Raw genomic sequence first — 14,828 nt, forward strand, 5'->3', positions numbered from 1 at the left:
ACAAATTTGTCTCAAACACATCCATCATTTGGTTTCCGTGGCCACTGATGTTCAGTCTGGCTGTTTTAAATATCGTCTACATGAAATATCAAAATTTACTGATTTAGATTATATTTTATTGTGTGATTCAAGTGGACTAATGGAACCAGCTTTTGGGGAATATTTAGTATTTTATTGATTTTCTATTTCCTAGTTTTGGTAAGAAATAAAAGAAAACAAAGTCACTCCGTCTCTTTCCTCTCCCTTTAGCTGACAAATGTGAGTGCCGGGTGATATTAACTTAGTTAGCTCTCCATAGTTTTGTTTGCTCTTTTAAGTAGTTATTTTTGAAGGTTTTTAATGTGTTCTTCAAAATAACCCGCAGCACGAACTGTTCTCCGCAAAGATGGAAACCGAGGTCACGGTGGGGTCAGTTTGATTTTGGTGTGAATTCCCCCAGCACTACAACATTCAGCCTTGACCACTTTCTACCACCATGTTTCACAATAGGTTTGTGGTTTCATTCTTCCTTACACAACACTCTGTTGCAACCAGAAATCTGTACAAAGGACATTTTCCCTCATCCTCTGAGATAAACATATAATCCTTGGCTCAGAAGTGGTTTAGAGACACTACTCCTGCTTACTTTTGGGCAGCACTCATGTTTATCAGAGTCTTACCCTTTTTTTCCAGTTAATTATGTAATTTGGTGTCTGTACATTTTATTTATTTATTTATTTTTTTAAATCTCTCAGGGAACAAAGCTTGACGTATGGTTCTTCTGATGGTGTGTTCACTTTTGGTGTGCTGTGGTTACAACTGATCCAGTTTCCACAAAGCCTCAGAGTTCCATGCAGAAGACCTTAGTTCAGTTATCACTCACTCTTAACGCTGCTCATTCTCTGACCCCTTGGGGAAAAAAAAAATCCAAAATGCTAGATGTTTAGACAGAGAATGGGACATCTCCATGAGCCTCACAAGTTACATCTTTGAAGCTTTCACACACAGTGATTGAACCGGCCATTTGTCTCCAACTTCCGCTATTTGTCTGCGATGTGACATTTAGGCATAAAATCTTGTTGTGAGAACTACAATGATGCACAGACATATTTGCAACAGGCCAAAAACTGCATGTTTATTGGCTTGATCAAATCTTTTTGAGTTAATCAAACTTGCTGCTTGCAAAATGTTGGTCTTACGAACAACGGTCACAACACATTAGGTACCTCCCGTTCTTTCATATTTCATTTGACTGTATGAAAATGATTGAGCATCTCTAAATATGACAGTCACGAAGAACTGTGGAGAAGAATTATCTCTTTTTCTTTCATAAAGGATGGTCCAGCGTTTTATATGCTAAAAAAGATAATATATCCATCCATTTTCTATACCCGCTGAATCCGTCGGTCGGGTCGCGGGGGTGCTAGAGCCTATCCCAGCAGTCATCGGGCGAGAGGCGGGCTACACCCTGGACAGGTCGAGATGATAAATCAAGCACTGAATTTCCTTTACTTAGCATTTAGAAAACTCAACCAGCTCTGATCATGGCTGTTATTTCCAAGTCATTTCACTCAGTTAAGAACTTCTCTAATCTATGAAAGATAAGTCGACCTGAACCTGAAGAAGAATATGTGCAAATACAGCTGTCGTTACAACCTCAGGCGTATCATATTGTATTTATACAATGGAAAACTTGATATGAATGTCATAGACGTAAGTGGTACCGGTACAAACGCACTCTGTGAAGGCCTGTCTTTTGAGGTGTTTTTAGTTAAAGTTTTTAGGTAAAGTAAACATTTCGTTATTTGAGAAGGAAGTCTGATGAAAATGGAAGTTTACTGTAAGCAGTTTTGGTTCGACCCCATAAACCCCAATGATGGAGGCAAACAAACCATGTAAGCTTGATAGATAGTGTTCATTTAGAGGTGAAGGTTAGATCCAGCAGAAACTAGAACACCTCCCTTCACTTTGTGAGTCCTTATATTTGTCAAAGGATGTTTTTTTTATGTAAAAAAAAAAGATTTGATAAATGTTTGTACTTAGAATGGTTACTAAAAAGTTATGGTAAGATTTGAATAAAAAGATTTACCAGAGAGTAGCTTGAGAAGTGATTTTTTTTGTTTGTTTTGATAATCATCTAGATTAGGATTGCACAAGATTTTTCACTTCCTTTTCTTCTTGATCATTTCTGAAGAAAAGGAAGTTAAAGTGCTTAACAAGAAAAAAAAAACTGTCCACAGAGACACAATATTTTTCCCAAAAATAGTCACCTCCCTTTTCTGAGAATATGTGTTCGGCAGCGTCCTGGGGGTCAACAGCGCGATGCGATGCAATCCGTAAGGAGATTCTTTATGTGAAGGCAAAAAGCACGCAGCCATAACTGAACCACCAAGTCAGCCTGTCTCTTAGAGTTAAACCTCAGAAAGTGGGGGTGTTTGTATACTATGAGAAAGGCCTTGTGTCCTTCTGTAATGTAAAAACTCAGTCCTACATGTTCGTTCTGTAGTGATTGTCCCATATTTCAGCCCACATGTATAAGCTGCAAAAGCAGTAGTGGTTCTCTGAAATGTGTGGCACTGGTGTGCTGAATGCACCAATGCATACACAGTACACACTACTGGGTGCACAGCAAGAGTATACTTTCTATATTTTAGTGGTTTTCTCATGAGACTTTCCTTTTCCCTTTCCTTTGTTTCTATTAATCATACACACAGATAATCACGTTTTGACTAAGACACCAATTTTGAATGTTTAGCTCAAGAAGTGATCTAAAAACATAATATAACATTTCATGCCTAAGATTAATTGAATAAGGTGTTTTTATGCAGACTATGCATACAGTTAAGCACAGTAGATTTAGACAGTTCAGTCTATAGTATAAGTACATACCTACAAATAATAGGTTTTTCCCATAATACAGTAACAAGAAACTCTTTGGAATAACTAAGATTTCTGCACTAATTACTCATAAAAATGTCTCAGTCTTCCACTGTGTCACAGTGATGGACTGTGTCATTTCTATTTCTTTTATTTTCTTTGACACGGTTTCCTTCCCTGAACCCTTACTTTATTCTGTGTTCTCTGTGTTTTGTAGTGTTCACATATTGTGAGCTCACTTACACAGTTTTTAGGAAGTTGCCGAGATTTCTGTACATATACATATTTTTCTTCTGGGTTCCTGAAATTCTTCCATTTGTTGGTTTTATTTTTTCAACTCTTGGCTTGACTGAAATATTGGCATGATTAACAGTGATGCAACTTTTCCAGTCGTGTCATGCACACGCTTTGGCCTCTTTCTGGTCATGGGAAGAGTGGAACACTGCAATCCTCACCCCTCAATCACGAAAATCAAAGACAAAAGTGCATACAACAAAATTTGTTCAGAGGCACATACTAAAGCAAATCTTTTATCATTCACCAAAGAGTGAATGGAACAGATAAGTAAAATTGCCTTTATTCTCCTATGCTGAACTAGATGGATAGATCATTAGATTGTTCCACATCTGTATGTTCTGTTTTCTCACTGAAATGCAGACATATCACGCTAAACTTTGATTTATTTTTTGAAAGTCAAACCCAAGAGACCATTGTGAGATAAAATAGATAATTTTATAATAATATCTAATGTGATTTGATTGCAGTGTAAATGGCATGAGTTTAAGTGATCATTCTTAATGTGGTTAAGAAGGAAAACTGTCTTGATAATGATCTTGAACATGTGTGGTGAGGGGGAAGTTTACAGTGGTTTGATTGGCTGTTTGCTCTGGGTTGAGGTGATAGGTTGAGTTTTTTCACACGCAGAGCTTTATAAAGGACGCAGTATTACCAGGCTCTATCAGAGACTTCACCTTCAGCTGATATTCATCTCCTTCAGACAGACGCCAGTGTTGATCTTCCAGAGACAGACTGATCTGAGCAGGTGAGAATAACCTATTCACAGCTAACAAACATTAAAAGTTTTCTTTTACAGTGGACATTCAGTGAACAACAAATAATGACATACTTAATATCTCAGGATTATTCAGTTTTTAAATTGACATTTGACAACAAATAAAATATGAAAATGAATAAAATGGCAACAAAAACTGTGAAATTAAAAAAGGGAATGTCGTTTAATCTGTCCAACAGCAGAATTTCAACTTTAAAATCTTTCTTCTTACATGGCATGCCCACTTCCTCTTTTAACATTTTCACTGAAGCGCACACGCCATAGCTGACTTTCATATTACCTTTCTGTTTTCTATTTACTCTTGAATACATTTTTTTAAAAAGTATGTTCCACAGATTTAATTTTAAACTTATTGACAAATTCTGCTCAATAATTCCATGCCAGGTGGAGGTGTGATTCTTGGGCACGTGGGGGCTCTTGGGCCCGCGCTCATCTTTAATTCATGTAAAGCCTTTGGCGTATAATTAACACACACACATATGCTCTATCATTCATTCACTCACATGCTCACCCCACTATTACAATGTGAGTTTTAGTTTTAATAATAATCATTAAAGCTGCAGTCGGCAGGTTTTCAAAATTGCGAGTCTAAAGTCGGAAAATTCGAACTGACACAACTTTCAGGTCCCTCCCCCAAACTCTAACGAGCTCCGAATCGCTCCCCAAACCCCTCCCCCTCTGTGGACGAGGTTGTGCACGTGAGTTCACACCAGTGTGAGCGCACACAAACTGGGGCAGACTCACGCTCAGCAGCGTGTGCACAAGCTGTGATTGACAGGTAGGATTCCTCCACCCTAACTTGATTGGTTAAAAACAGCCGGGAGCGCTCGATTTTTGCAAGCACGATTACAGGCTTCAGAGGGAGCTACAGATTTCGTTATTTTTCCTAAACAGCCTATTTAATATTCTACTTCCAGAATCCCATGACAGTTCAAGCTAATATGACTAAAAATAAGTTGCCGACCGCAGCTTTAACTACAGTGATTTTCCTTTTCATATACTTGCTGCTGGTGATATTGTTGCTGTTTGTTTGTTTGTTGTGTGTTTCTTCCCATTAATGATTCTGCAGGTGATCTTAACGATCCAATGTATGGCCGCAGTACTTTTCTTTCCACAGATGCAGCAGTTGGTTACCTGGTTTTTGGCTATTGGTGTCTATGTTTTCTTCGGTTGATAACTTGATTCCACTCTCTGACATGTAAAATGGGACAAGGAAGGTGTTCAAACTAAATAGCCCAGTTACAACTGTAACCGTAGCTCAACTGTGTATGTAGCCTTGCTGATTGCTATTTTGTGAACTAAATATATTTCTTCTCACTCCAGACAAGATGAACATGGCTATCCTGATCACTGTCATGTTCACTATTGCCCTTGTTCTGATCCCGGAAGGGGTAGGAGCCTACGGCAATATTCCATGTACGACCAGACGTAACAACAATGCTTACAACAACTTTGTTCACAAACATATCCTTCAGGGGTCCTTCAACACTGCATCAAAGAGTGAATGGCAAACGTGAGTTAAACTCTAAAGTTCCCACTGCAGACCACAGGAAAATAAATGGGATCTCTTTTTTATGATTATTATGATGATTTCACTAGAACTTCCTCACCCGATGATATATCCTACTGTCTATATTATTGTGCAGTATATTAGCTGTATACAGCTTCATATTGGCACAGATTACATTTGAAAGAGAATAATTCTGACAGTTTACTTTGTAGTAAACATTTAGTAAACATTCATGCACATTTTTTACAGCCAATATTTCTTTGGAAAAACACAAATGTTTTATAAACAAATGTTTCATTTCCAATAACTCTGGCCATTGATCTCAATCTGCAGGTACATTAGCAACATGAGACTCTGTGACAGACCTTTTCAGTCCTTCATCAGGAGTTCGGATCAGAACCGTGTTGAGCAGATCTGTAATGGGTCAGGAAAGCGCTGGTCTGGCAACTTGTGCTTCAGTACCTCAAGCATGCTGGTGTATGATGTCACAGTTAGAACCTGGGATTGCACTGTCAGTAGAGTAGTGTCGGGTACAAAATATGTGTATGTGGCTTGTGACAATGTTGCGAACCAATGTCGTCCTGTTCATTATGAAAAAAGTACCAACCAACCACCAACCAGCAATGAGATCTGCGGTCCATTGGCTTGAAATTCAAGTCGTCTGACAAGCTTCTTTTTTGCCTAAAAAATTAAATTCCACATATAAATAAAGCTTTTCTACTTTGACGACAATACACTCACTTCTTCACATATCTCAACACGTTCCAACAGCATTTAGTTTGATGAACACAGTTAAATGAACATGTGCTCTGAACGACAAAATTCCAGTTATTACATTAAGGCTGGATGTACGATTGATGTATTAACCACTGTGAGAGAGATTTTATTACAGCAAAAGCTTTGCAGCCATGAAAAATAACAATGCTTTATGATTCTTTTATAGGGGAACTATTACTTTAATCCACTGTATCCAAATAAAACATTTCCATTTGTTCTGCTTCATACAGGATATTGTCAAATACATTGTAGTAGTCGATGTAGTTCAACAGGCCTCAAATGGGCTCGGGTGCTCTGTACCTGCTCTGAACTTCCATCTTTTTGTAAGAACAGCAAAGTGTAACTGTGTAGTCATACTGCTGAATACCCAATAAAACTGCTTTCGCTCGCATGTATTTTTGTTTCTTTTGTCCAAAAGCTAAACGTGTCACATATCAAAATGTTTGCAGGCAAGGCTGCTCTCTGCTTCTGTAAAAGCCACACACACACACATGCAGAAATGTTTTATTCATGGTGTGCCACGCAGCCATATTGGGGATGGTAATTATGATGGAACTTTCTGTACAGCAGTTCATATGAATGAATGAGATTTTCAAGGCAGGGGCCTAAAACACTCAAAGGCACTTTGCTCCAGGTGCCAGCATGTTCAAACGTGAGAGATTTTGAGCATTTGTACCCCGTTCAAATGAAAACAGAACTGTCAGGCTGTTTGAATGAATGTATCTGACTGGTAGAAGTCATTTGCCTCGTAGTCCACCAGAGGCCACCCTTGTATCAACTTAACCTATTCCTCCCTCCTCCCCTATTAACCTCCAAGTGAAATAATCTTATGATAACATTGTCTTTGTTTCAACAAAAAAGGAGGAAACTAAAGATACAAGGCGTTCCAAGAGGGTTATTCTGATAACACAGGTCTGAGAGGTGTTTTGGTTTGTTTAATCTTTTGGATTTGACAAGTTATAAAGTAATGAACGACGGTAAGGACGCTGCGTTTGAACGCATTCAGAGAATTGCATGTTTATTTCATATTTGTTCCTATTTGAATTTCATTTTTGCCAAAGTGGACAAAGTGTTATCCTGACTTTTCAGCCTGCCAGCCTGCCACTCTGGCCATACGAACAAGGCTGGAAAGCCTTTGCACTGTTTATGTGGAGTAAAGAGTCAAAGTGACCCGGGACTTTTTGTATGTACGTGTGTAATCCTTGCAGAAAAAATTATCAGAAATAAACAATTACAAAAAAAAAAACAAGTGTTAAAAGAGGTTTGGACAGCGCTGGCTGTCTAAAGTCAAAATTAGGGCTGGGCAACGATTAAAATGTTTAATCTAATTAATCACGATTTCCCTGATTAGCTAATCACGATTAATCGCGTTTGTACGCAAAATCCAAAAATTTATTCAAAAGTAGTGTATAGCCTTTAGCATTTAGTTTTATTTTAAATGTGCTGCCATATCAATGAAAGTGCCATAACATTTGTTGTGCAAACACACTTTTAACATCAGCATTTTTATGTAGTTTTTATGTAGAAGCCTCGCTCCACTGTCTGTTTCCTTGAATGACTTGCTGGTATCAATTGTGTGTTTTGCCTTTAAGTGATATTTTAGACTGGAACTACTACGGTGATAAGACAATTCAACTTGGCTGTAAATGCAGGAGTTTTTTTTATATTTATTTTGAAATACGTGCTTTTATGTTAAAACAAGTAAAACAGGAAGTAGCGCCGGTTAGCTCCGTGAGCTTCACACAGAGACCGAGGAGCACCTGTAGCGGTGATGTTACCTGCTAGTTTATTTTTATTTTATTACTCTATGCTTCGTGGTGTTTGCTGAAACTGTGTGAATCTGATGCACAGGAGAAGTGGAAGTTAAAGAATCCTAGTTTTGATCGTGAAGATTGCCTCTGGGGAATGACTCTGCCGTTGGTTGAGAAGCAGGCTAAAGTGGCCAGTATTACTTTGATTATTTATTGGTACCAGCGACAATGATAAGAATGCTGTTTCTTTAATGATTACAACAACTAATGTTGTCTTTTACTTTGTTTACTTGAACATTTAATTCTACGGTGTTGATGTGGCATTAATAAACATCTGTGAAAAGAACCGGAGTCTCGCATCCAATCAATGGGCGGCATATTGGCAGCGTTTAAACATGACTTTGGTTCTGTCGACTCTGTCGTCTGGAAGAACTTTAAAATGAAAATGTCGAGTAAAAGTTCCGTACCCTTCTCCATGTTTGATGGATCCGCTAATTATTTTCTTTTCCGGTCCCGCAGCAGACAGCAACAGACTTTTACAAAATAAAAGCCTGTGAGCAACAGACTTTTACAATAATAAAACCTGCGTTAATGCACAATAAAATATTTATCGGGGTTAAATAATTAACAAGTTAAGGCGATAATAACGAGTTAAATCGTCCAGCCCTAGTCAAAGTTGAACAAAAATTTGGCAAAATCTGGAAAGACTCTTGCTGCTGCAGCTGCGTGTGTTGAATATCCAGTAACTTAAAGACAAACATCTCTGCATGTACAATAATCACCCACAGAGAAAGTGATAGAAGCATCAGAATATCACACATTCAGCACGGTCGCTATGTACCCTAGCCCAGAGCTATATATAGATACTTCTTTCCATAGCTCTGCCCTAGCCAACTTACGGTGGCAATAGCGAAAATTAAAACAAAGTTTAGACAAAGTTTATACCAACAGAGCTCAGTTTGAATGCATGGACACGTTCAGTGAGTTTGGTTTTCTTAATAAAACAAAGGACTAATGAATAAATTGACTAAATAAGTAACACTTGTTCAATTCAATTCAATTCATTTTTATTTATATAGCACCAAATACAACAAATGTCATCTCAAGGCACTTAGATAGTAAGTCCAATTCAAGCCAATTGGAATTCAATTAATTAATAATAATCATAATTCATAAAATAATCCAATTCGTTCATATAGAGCCAATTCAAAAACAATTTCCTAGCTAAGAAAACCAACAGATTGCACTGAAAACTTTTTGTTTTTCGGTCCAATCTCCCGGCCTGAGCGGCGTGCCTGAGGCGACTGGAGAGAAACGACTCCCTTTTAACAGGAAGAAACCTCTGGCAGAACCAGACTCAGGAAGGGTGGCCATCCGCCTCGACCAGCTGGGGTTTGAGAAGACAGAAAAGGGGGGGGGGGGGGCACCGCGACGGCGGCACTGTAACACCATTCAAAGGATATCTGTTGGAACAGGGAAACACGAGTTAATGACCATAATAATATCACATATACATAAAGAGAGTAAAGTGAGGAAAGGTGTGACAGATGAGGCCCCCCAGCAGTCTAGGCCTATAGCAGCTTAACTATGGGATGTTTCAGGGTCACCTAAGCCATCCCTAACTATAAGCTTTATCAAAAAGGAAAGTTTTAAGCATGGTCTTAAAAGTGGAAAGGGTGTCTGCTTCCCGGACATTTACTGGCAGCTTATTCCACAATAGAGGGGCCTGATAACTGAAGGCTCTGCCTCCCATTCTACTTTTAGAAACCCTGGGAACCTCAAGTAAACCTGCAGTTTGGGAACAAAGTGCTCTGTTAGGAAAATATCTTACAATGAGACCTTTAAGATATGATGGAGCTCGGTCGTTAAGAGCTTTATATGTAAGGAGAAGAATCTTAAATTCTATTCTGAATTTAACAGGGAGCCAATGAAGAGAAGCTAAAACTGGAGAAATATGATCTCTCCTGTTAGTTCTCGTCGTTGTTGCATGTAGTATGCAAAATAATAACACAAACTTAAGTAAAGATTCCAAAAGTAGGCCCTTGTTGTTAAACATATATTTATCAATGTCCTAAAATAACCTATTTTACCTAACCTAATCTAACAAACCTAACTAACCCCCTAATCTATCTACTAAACCCCCCCTACTGCCACTGCAATTTACAGTCAAGCTGCAGAATTCAGGCCGTGAAGGAATGGCGGAATAAAAACGATTGTTTAATATTATTGAGCGGGACATTTACTGTACTTTTTAAGGTCGTAATACTAAACCATGTATATTGACACGTTGAACACACGAATAAGAGACTCAAATTCCATTTATACCCATGTACTTTCACAATACATATATAACGATCTGAAAACAAAAGTGCCCGCAGGAAGAAATAAGTTACTATACACAAATATTAACTTAAATATTAATAGCAGGAAGGTCCTCCTTAAGATTCTGTTTCATATTCCATTCTGGACATCCACTGCTTTGGCTTCAGCTGCCATCAAGCGGGGTCTCTGGTCGTAATCAGTTGCATGTCCGTCACTGACCAATCAGCATTCATTAGCAGAATGCTAGCGTTTTATGGCCAACAACGACCCAAACTGAAAGAAATTGAAAGGACATAAATACTCATTAATTCGACTTTCGACCTATAATCTATATTGAACTTGCCGAATCTAGAATAAAATATGCGATGTTTCAACGACAAGCAGGTGAAATAAATATATTTAGCCGTTTAGCCCCATAGACCCCCATTCATTCTGGACTCGCCCGCGATCACCCCCAGTGGAATTCTGGTGGGACTGCATACAATGGGGCTTACGGAGAGTGGCGAGGCTCTCCGTAGACGGGCTCTGGTTTGCTGCAGGTACGGCTATTAACTTGTTTTACTTTGTTCTTTGCCTTTATTGAGCACTGATCTCTTATACCAGAGGTCTTCAACAGGGGGTCCGCGACCCCCAGGGGGTCCACGGAGGTACTGCAGGGGGGTCGCGAAATCTTTGGTTGATTAGACGATTTTTAACATTTAAAAAAAAAAAATAAATAAAATTTTTTTTTTTTTTTAAAACTGTTTTTTCTCACAAATTGTGTGCAAACGTGTGCCATCCACAGATGGTTTGAGGATTCATTGTCCCATCTACATGTATGTTTAAAGTTAAAATCTGTGGATTATTTGAATAGCTCAGTGTTGTATGCAAGATGTTTGTTTATAAATGGCAGTGGCACGGCCACCCTGTACCTTGCACATGTTTAAAATAAAAACATGAATATATTAACCTGTGTATTATTTGAATAGCTTAGTATTGAATGTACAATAACAGAGTAGCTATATTTATACACGGCACTAGGCCCCGTTAAATATAAAACACAATTGTATGCCATATAAATAGTAGGGGGGTCCCTGCTCCAACTCTCCATCAGTTTGGGGGTCCCTGGCCTGAAAAACGTTGAAGACCCCTGTCTTATACTATGCATTACCTAATCGTAGGAGCCGAGCTACCATGTCCCAAAGTGCTATATAGGAGTGTTGGTTTAACAAAACGCGTGGAATTGGTAAGCTTTGCATTTGTTTGCATCTTAGTTTAGCATTAGCCGCTCCCTGTGTTTTAATGGGTCTGGTTAGCATTGTTAACACTTATGCCAACTTTCTACACTTGTTTTATACTTATTATGATCTAAACTTAATCCCGATCATGTTGATTTGGACAATACATCGATTTAATACTGTTTAACTATTTCTAGGTACATCGTGGCATTTTTAGCCTTACATTGTGTCATATTGACTGTTTCCAAGCATTAGCACTTTAGATGCCGTCTGCTATCAAACTTTTAAATGTATTGAATGTGTATTAGCACTCTGCACTTTCTAATTGAATGTAAATTATTTTATTAAGCATTTAGTCAATGTCTTAATTTAATGCAGAATCTTATGTGCAATAGTAATTTATACAAATTATTTATTACATTATGACTTGCATATTGACTAACTTTACAAGATTACAAGTTATTTATTATTGTAATTTATATATAGACAGACAATTTGTATTGAGTGGTCCTGTTTCTATTATACAGACCAGGTCCCTGATGGCGAGCTAAAAGAAACCTGAACTAGCCTCTGAGCTCAACCGACTTGCACCTACCTCCATGGGCTGGTAGGAGGCTCTTGCAGCAAACTTGTCCCCTCTCACACCTTATACTCTGTTCTATAGCCCCAACACACAAACACACACTTCCCTCACGAACCCTTCCCTTGATTTTGGGGCTTGTATGAACAGTTTTGCTCATTCAGAGCTGTGCAAAGGCTGGACTTTTTGGCATGTGGTTTCACGCCACAGCCACATGTTGTTGAACATTTACACCATTATTTCATTCGCAATTATATGTTGGATCTTGTTTTGTCTAGTGAACTGATTATCTATCCCGAATGGCCATTTCATTCATTTATGCAATTATTCTAAATGTTTAATGTTGTTTTGTCTCAATACATGGTACCTTTTTATTTTGCAACCCATCTCCAGTCTCCGTCTCCTCTCTCCTAGAGTAGAATCTAACCTTCTGATACTAGCCTGTGTATACATATCAGCCATACGTTATTAATACAATACATATTTTACTAGCGTATATGCTACACATAGTTTTCAGAAAAGCATTGTTCATTGCACTTGTTAAAATGCTGTTCTGTTGTACAACTCGATTGATTTTGTGACATTATCTTATCTATTTGTTTTAAGCATTTTATTTATTTATTTATTTTTATTTGAACTATTATTATGCAACAAGACAATGTCAATGTCATTTGGTTTATTTAAGTTGTGAGAAATTGCACATTTGTTGTGAATTTAAAAGAAATTAAACGGGTAAACTTTTAAATACAGTGTCTTGTCTGCTGATTTTTACTTTCAAATGGTAAAATTAATATGCCACGCATGTTCACTCCAGTGTACATTTTTGTTTTAGTTCAATCCACAAGTAAGATTAAAACCAGTCAGAATGACAGTGGTATGTTTTAAGCAATGAAGCATAAGGCATTATGCATGAAGCATTATGGTAATGAAAGTGGATATGTTACACGCATTGTGTAGCCTATAGGATGATGACACATCTGATGCTGAGATGATGATATGGGGGGCCCCCTAATGAAATTTTGCTTAGGGCCCTATAAAGGCTTGGGCCGGCCCTGCTGTGGGGGCTTCACCTGGGGCCTTCCTCTGCTGTCCGCTCAGCTGGAGCATGGCTTTCTTGTGATGGGCTGTCTGGTTTCTCTCTTCCTTACCTCATGGGGGTTACTGGTTGCCCGGGCCCGGGGGCCTTGCCTGTCTGCTGCTGATCTCTGGAGTGGGTGTGGTTGTGGCCCCCTGCCCCCATCAGTATACACAATTCATTTGGAGCCTATGGCATATAATTGACACACACATATGCACAAGCATTCATTCACTCACTCACATGCTCACCCCACTCTTACAATGTGATTTGTAGCTTTAATAATAATCATTAAAGGGATAGTTCGCCTCTTTTGACATGAAGCTGTATGAGATCCCATATTAGCAATATCATTTATGAACATAGACTTACCCCCTGCTGTGTCCTGTGAGCCGAGTTCCAGCCGAGTTTTGGTGTTGACGAAGGTAGTCCGGCTGGTTTGCTAGGGTCCCGAAAATAAAGCGTCTTGCTTCTTTAAACAATATGCGTTCAAAAGAGTAATACATTTGCATCACAAAATCGTCCCTCCAGAAAAAGTCAGACCTCACATCGCTTGGCGCTATTTCTCTCTCCATTCTAAGGTGATTAACTAAAGTGATTTCCCTTCTCATATACTTGCTGCTGGTGATATTGTTGCTGTTTGTTTGTTGTGTATTTCTTCCCATTTATGTTTTCTGCAGGTGATCTTAACGATCCCATGTATTGCCTTTTTTTTTCTCTCCACAGATGCAGCAGTTGGTTACCCACTTTTTGGCTATTGTTGTCTATCTTTTCAAGCTCTCTCCTTTCCTGCATCTTCAGCCCCCCTCTTTATTTAATCTCTCCTTTCGAAAAACAATGGTGCTACAAACTATGATGAGAACACTGGCACTGTGGACTTTGGCTTAGCTGAGGCCTGTAACTCTGAGTCGAGGAAAAAAAAAAAAGAAAAAAATCTGTTCATCCAACAGTTAAACTCAGCTGGGATGAAATAAAAACACATCTAATATCCACAAAGTCCAATTCATTTGCTGGGATGTGATGCAAAGTTTGAAGATTTTTCAGAAAATATTACTTGCGCAACACATTTTTAGCTCCATGGAATTTTAAGTTGCTTTCAACGTGGGGTGGCGTGGAACAAAAGATTCACCTCAGAGTTGGTCCCAGCAGTGGTGTAGCTTTTGTTTTACAATCTCAAAATATGGCATTTTATTATATAGCACATTTCATTGCATATAAACTCAGTGAACTTTACAGTAAAAGAAAAAATAATTATGAAAACAAAAGTTAAACAAGCAACACTGTCAACAGAAGATATATAGAATCTCATTTACTTAATCATATCCCGAGTGTACATCAAAAGCACTGCATAGTAACTCAACCCCAAAAGCACAAACCAGTAGCAGCACATGTCGAAATTAGTACACATGGAGTACCAACCAAGACACGCTCAGTGATTAACCAATGCCTTTTGAGAAAAGAGAAGTTTTAAGTTTGATCTTGACATGGTTGTGTCAGACCTTAGGTCAGCAGGCAGCTTGTGCCAGAGATAAGAACCCGTGACACAATCTGAATTAAAATATCATAGATAACAAACATCTGTTTGTTTTCTCAACTGTTACTGAGCTTTAAGCCCAACAGTTACTGTCGAACAAAACATCCCATTGACAAGGTAAATGCAGCAGGCGT

General features: G+C 38.5%; 1 long non-coding RNA gene across 1 annotated transcript; it reads left to right on the forward strand.

The window, feature by feature from the left end:
• The first annotated feature begins 3,802 nt into the window (after nt 1–3,802).
• Nucleotides 3,803–6,606, forward strand: LOC142368563 (uncharacterized). Its single transcript, XR_012767379.1, has 3 exons — nt 3,803–3,898; nt 5,252–5,441; nt 5,772–6,606. It is a non-coding gene; the product is annotated as an uncharacterized LOC142368563 (long non-coding RNA).
• The last annotated feature ends 8,222 nt before the right edge of the window (nt 6,607–14,828 follow it).

The sequence above is a fragment of the Odontesthes bonariensis genome, chromosome 19, assembly GCF_027942865.1.
Source record: "Odontesthes bonariensis isolate fOdoBon6 chromosome 19, fOdoBon6.hap1, whole genome shotgun sequence".
In the NCBI taxonomy this organism is placed as follows: Eukaryota; Metazoa; Chordata; class Actinopteri; order Atheriniformes; family Atherinopsidae; genus Odontesthes; species Odontesthes bonariensis.